This window comes from Mustela lutreola, chromosome 1 (genome assembly GCF_030435805.1).
Source record: "Mustela lutreola isolate mMusLut2 chromosome 1, mMusLut2.pri, whole genome shotgun sequence".
NCBI classification, from domain to species: Eukaryota; Metazoa; Chordata; class Mammalia; order Carnivora; family Mustelidae; genus Mustela; species Mustela lutreola.
In genome coordinates, this window is record NC_081290.1 from 36,570,084 (window position 1) to 36,576,352 (window position 6,269).

The window sequence follows — 6,269 nt, forward strand, 5'->3', positions numbered from 1 at the left end:
GGAGAAGGACAGCTCTTTTATTAAATTACTGGGCAACGCAGATGCTCTTCTTTTTAGCGTTAAAGGAGCCTTTCTCTCTAATCAATTAAAAATCTGAGGTCTCCATCGCAAGGAGAAAAGTCTTCGAATTAGAAGTTGGCCAGGAGTTGGATTCAAAGGGACAATTTCTGGATATGAAAGAAAGCTTCAGGGGAACCTTCATCAGGCACCCAGGCGAGGACCTCTTGGGCTGGCCCAGTGGGTCCTGGACAATAGAGGCTTGTAGTCCTCCCACCAGACACTGAGTCCCTTGAGGTCAAGGACTCCATCCCTCACACCTCACCGTAGACCCTATGTTCATGGCTGTTCCATTGAATTCTCCTACCTAACCTTTCCTCGGGCACAGAAATTGTTCTTCCTTACTTGATTCCTATGCAGGGAGAGGGATAAACAAAGCTCACAGATTGGGGGGCGGGGTGCAGAGAGCAGATAGGAAGTGAGCATCTCAGCAAGGCACTCATGAGTTCTCAGGGTCACACAAGCCAGATAAAAAGAAGACAAATGGAAATTTAATTAGGGGAGAATGGGTGTTGAGCGCAGTGATGAATTCTGCTTTGTGACGATGTAAGTAGAACCTCAGAGCCCTTTGGCTCTTTTGACCTATGGAGATGGTTTTCTAATGGAAGGGCATGAGACTCAATCACCTTCCTATAGAAGACATAAGCAAATCTCGTGAACTTTGGATAAGGCTCTTTAAAAAATAATAAATGCAAACAAAGGACATTCATATCTTCCATCCTTCCATTCTTTTCAGGTCCCCTCCTGCCCTAGGACTTTTCAAGGGGTAGATGTGGAGGAAAAGAAAATTCAAACATGAAATTATTCACCTTCAAATCAGCTTCATTTTCTAGCTGTCTGGTGGGTTGCCTGGAGGATCAACCCCTTGTCCTCTAGTGCCCTAGAAATGCCCTTGTTCAAAAAGTCACAAATACCCCGGTTACTGTTCTGAGCTGATTGATCCCTTCTTCCCACGTGGATTCCTACTGCCGAGAGAAGTCTGGTCTCGTGTAGGGAGTGTCCATTCTCAAGTCCCAAATTTGAATTCCAGGTCCTTCCCTGGTACAGATCAGTTGACTCTCTAAGAGTGGAGAGGAAATGAGCAATGGGAGGGTCTTCTTATCTTTGTGAGCATCCGATAAAAGAATAAGAAATAGAGCTCTGTTGTGCCGATCAGGGGAGTAACACATTAACCAAGATCCTGAGACGCTGTTGCGCATGCTCAGGGAAAGGGCCTCCACTCTACTGTCTGCCCTGCCGCTCAGCTGAGCTCCTGTCTTTCTCTCCAGGGCACACGAGAAAGGAGAGAGGTTGGGGCAAGTATTCTCCCTGGAGGTGGCTCTCTGAGGCCTGGCTCCTGTGCCCTACCTTCTACAGAAGAAGCCCTCGCTGAGAGAAGACTGGTCCTTTCCATCTCAGGGAATGAGATAAAGGGGAATCTGTGCGCTGGACTTGAATTCCAATCAGTAAACCTGGGCTGAGCACAGACCTGCCCGCCGACCCTATGCTAGGAACCAAGGATGAAGCCAAGGGCAAGCTTGGCCCCTTCCTCCCAGCCTCCATACCTCTCGGGGTGCGGCTATTCAAGAATGCAAAATGTCTTTCAACGGATTGACTTCCCTAAGAAATGGCAGCGATTTTATATGCTATTATACTACTGGGGCTTATTTTTTATTTTAATAAAAAGATTTACATGCAAAAGAAACACATTATTTTTTCCTCTCTCTTAATCCATAAACCTCATTGATATTTAAGACTGAATTAATTTCTAATAATATAAACAAGAAGTGACTGTTTTTCCCAAGTTGCTAAATAAATAAAGCCAACCATATTTTCATTGAAATATCTGATGAGACAATTTTGAAGTCCTGGAGAAGAACTCCTTCTCTAACTGTCTAATTAAAACCCACTTAGTGTAATAAAGTAGAACTTCTAAGGGCCTCCTCTAATAGAGAAAACTTTCTTAATCTGGGATGAGTTACAATGTGAATGTAGAGGCAATAAACTGCCTTTTCGGAGAGAAAACCAAACATGCTGTAAGTGGGAACTCTCATTTATGCCCACCGTCTCCCCGTCTGACTGCACATCATTTCACAGACAGCTGTCTTCTCCAGTTCGGAACCGAAAACGGAGCTCCCTCCACAATGGCTGGAGGTATTTTTCCTTTGGGAAGACAGATTTTTTTCTTCTGCCCCTTCCTGCAGCCAGGTCAACTTGAGCTTGATGTTCTGACACTTCCTCTCTTGGCCAACAGCTTCCCATTGAAAAGTGAGACCATTCTGGTCAACGAGGTTTGTGCGTGGCCTCAAAGGGAGCTCAGTGCCGAATGGAGAATGGCGTTGTAGGATTGTTCTCCCAAGTGAGAGGACACGGCACGAAATTCTCTCTCCGGGAGCTCTTGGACATATGGCTGATACCGAGGGGATCATAATCTTGAATGAAGGATAAGAACATGCTCTCAGAAGATCATGTACGTCTGTTACGTATGTAAGTGTCTTCAGAAAACACCATGAACAGATCTCTGTATTGTCAAAACAGGAGCCTGAACTGAGGTCAACAAAGATTTCCCTGGAGCCTAGAGGTTTCTAAGGAACTTGTCTTAATTAGTAGATTAAGCAGTTGGTATTTAACATGTCAAATAGATGGTAGACCGATCGATAGATGCGTCGATAGGTCCATCGATCAATCGATGGATGGTTGATTTAGGAGTCAGATAGACCTAAGCTTATACCAATAACCTGCAGAAGGATAAAGTACTAAGTTCCCTCAACCTACCTTTCCTTGTCTGTAAAATTGGCTCAATTACTCTCCAGGTGGTATCAACACATAAGCAAAACAGTGCCCGTCAAGTACTTAAGGAAGCGACAGTAAAGTAAGCCTCAATAAACAGAAACCGCTTACCACCATTATTCTCACTGAACAACAGTTAATCTGGGGGCATCTTTGTGAGTTCAGGATTTCGGACCAGTAAGGAGACAGACAGGGCTAATGGGAAGGTGACGATGGACACACCTGTAAACAGATACTTTCCACAACAATGCACAGCTTAAGTGGGGCTGGTCACCTGGTGGTCAGGTGTTTACCCCCTCCCACCCCAGTCACCCAGGGTGAGACGGTTTTGCCCCCGGAACCCAGCTTGATTTCCTGGTTCAAAAATCACACCTGTGAAACTTGATCTGGGTGGGAAATTCTCCTGGTTGATTCTGCTGAAGCCATGGTTCATTATCAAGTTATTTCTCTGGGTCACTCTGAGGTCATCTCTTAATTAAGTACAGCCGGCGGGAGGGGGTCACAAACCCTAGCTTCTCGGCCCCTACCAGAAAGCCCAAGGTAGCACCTTCCTTTGGTTGAACACTTCCTGGGTGCCCAGCGCTAGGCCAGCAGCGTTCTGCATGGTGGTTTACTTCAGCCTCTGATGACTGCCTCCCGGGGGGCAGCTACAAGGATCCCCACGTCTAGACGAAGAATCTCAGGCTTGTGCAGTTCAGTTATTTGTCCAAGATCACAGCTCGTTGGTGGTGGACCCAAGCACCGGAGGTTAAGTGCCAGAATTCTTCCCATCAGCCTCCGCTTCACCGAAAACCATTAATCCCCCTTTTCTCTCCCCTGTCATGTGTGTTTATACTGCACCGGAGAACAAAAGATGGTTTAAAATTCTCATTTTTCTCACCTGCCCAGGAGTGGGACCGTCTTTTGTTCCTAATCAGGCTGGACCTGGCTCCGGGCTCTCCAGAAGATCCCTCCAATCCTCTTCACATCACCATCTCCCCTGGCCCTTATCCCTGCTTAGGATTCTTTCTGGCCTTTCAGAAAACAACTGGCAACAATTTAGCAACTAGTTTAGATCTCTTCAGTTGGGCGAAGAATCCCCCCTCGCAGGGGCCCCTGGTTGGAGCAAAGCAAGAGTGCCACCTGGTGGGACATTTGGGTCACTGCCAACAATGTTCCCTGGGCAGAGGTGGGGGGGGCGGTGGTTCCAACTACATCAAGGGCCCATGGGTGTCCCCACTACCTGGGACCATTCCTAGACAACTACAAGAACTTCATTCAGCATAGTCCAGGCACTGACTGCATGAAGTTCAAAGTCTTACTCAAATGCAAATTTGGGACTTTAAAGTCTTGCCTTCTGGGCTCCAAAACCCGGTGGGATTAGGGTGAGGTAAGAGGCAGGCCATCCACTTACGACCAGGATGGCATCTCATCTTTATTTAAAATTTTGAAACTTTTCACCATGGATTTTTTTTTTTTTTTGCATTGATTTTGACTTTTTAAGATCACATTAAAATATGAGTTACCTTAATTGCCATCTTGGAAGGACCCCACCCTTGTGTTTTAACACACCGCAAACACCCCTTGCCACACCCCCCGAATGGGCTCTGCCAAAGTCCTCCAAAGAAGAATTCTGTTTCCTTTCAAAGCTCTGTCCGTACAGGAGTGACTCGTAGCTCCTGAGGCTTCCTCGCATGCCTGCCTTTGTTCAGTCCTGACAACGGTCTCCACGTCACCCCACTCCTCCCTACCCAACTCGCCCACTCAAGTCAAAAAGAAAGTACTCAAACCGGGGACATACTTCCGTGTAACTGCTGAATAATGGAACCAAACACAAGTGCCCTTCTCTGGCAGGGAGCAAACCTGCCTGTGTTTCTGGCGGGTCCCAGCGCACCGGGCCAGGAGTCTGAGCCAAGAGCGCCAGTCCACACCGCGTGCCCATGCCTGACCCTGGCCACGCCCAGCTGAGGGTCTGTCTTGGGAATTCACTTTCTCAACAATGTCGGAGCTGAATGCCCACATCTGGCCGGATCACCATCAAATTCTGTGTCTACACTGGGTCTACACCAGAGGCTATGCAGGAAGTTCTTCACCTGGAACGGATGAGTGGGTTGGGATGAGAGATGGTTCTGGAAGTCCCTGAAATTTCCGGCCAGATGTTGTCCATTTTCTAGGGAGATGGTGTATCACTTTCTTCCCATTCTCCAAGGAGCCCTTGATCCCATAGAGAGTAAGAATCACAACAGTCTTTATAAAGTCTAGAAAGAGCCTCTTTCCCATGCCTGGCCGGGGAAACAAGAATCAGTGGCCTGATCTGCGGTCCGTCAACAGTTGGGCCATCCTGATGAAGGTCCATACGTTTTCCAAAATTCAGAAGGACAAATTTCGCTCTTTCAATAAACTGGAATCTCAGCCAGATCCTGAGAACTGGAGAGTCCCTGCTGTGTCCTTTGTCTCTCCCTCTGGGCTTAAAATCTCTTCCCCCCTTTGCCATTGTTCTCAGGGGAAGTTCTTTAGCAAGATGGGGACTCACTTCTAGAAGCTTCTAGAATACCCGTCCACTCTCTCGGCCTCCTTGACTCATCCTTCCAGATGAGCTTTCTCCACATTTCCCAGCAGGGCTGGGCTCCTCACACATTCCCGCTATCCGTTCAGATGACTTTTCTAGACTGATTTGCATATTTCTCTCTCCTGCCGGCAAGACCGGCAAGACCGTGAGCCCGGGAGGGCAGGAGCCCAGTCTTATTCATTTCCTATCTCGTGCACCTAGCACAGAGACCCTGTGTTTGTGTGGCTGGGGAAGGGGGGGAGGGGTGTTCAGTGAACGAATAAATAGATCCATGAATGACCAACCCCTCCCCCTCCACACACACACCTCCATGCCTTCATTTCCTTGATGAAGAGAGTGAGGCTCTGGGGGACATTAGCATGCCCTGAGACTGAGCCACATTGGGGTGGAGGGAGGACCCCCCCCCCGGAGCCACACCCTCGCCAGCTGCAGGCCTCCCAGCAGCTGTGGGCTGAGGTCACGCAGTCAGCATCCCGCACCACCCTTCGGTGGCCGACACGGCACGCCACCTTGCCTAGCCTTCTGTCTGCTGCTCCTGGGTTCAGAGCACAGAGCAGGGAGACGCAAACCAAAGCGACATCAGGGGCAAGAAAGCAGTCACGGGCAGATGCCAATTGCCCCTTCCCTTGGCGGGGTCCGGGAACCCCAAATCTTCTCTGGGATTCTCTGTCATGACCATAGTGAGGACCAAAATGAGAAACTGCTGGGCTCTTTCAAACTGACTTCAACAGCAGGATAAAGAGCTGAATTTCATGCCCAGAAATGCATTGTCCGTGAACCCAAACAGTCAGTTTTCTTTGGCTTCCTCTCTGCCAGAGTAAGATTCATGAGATGTCTGATAAAATCTCAGGCCGGCCGCTCGGAGTTCTGCTTGTCCCAAACATATTTCAGACCC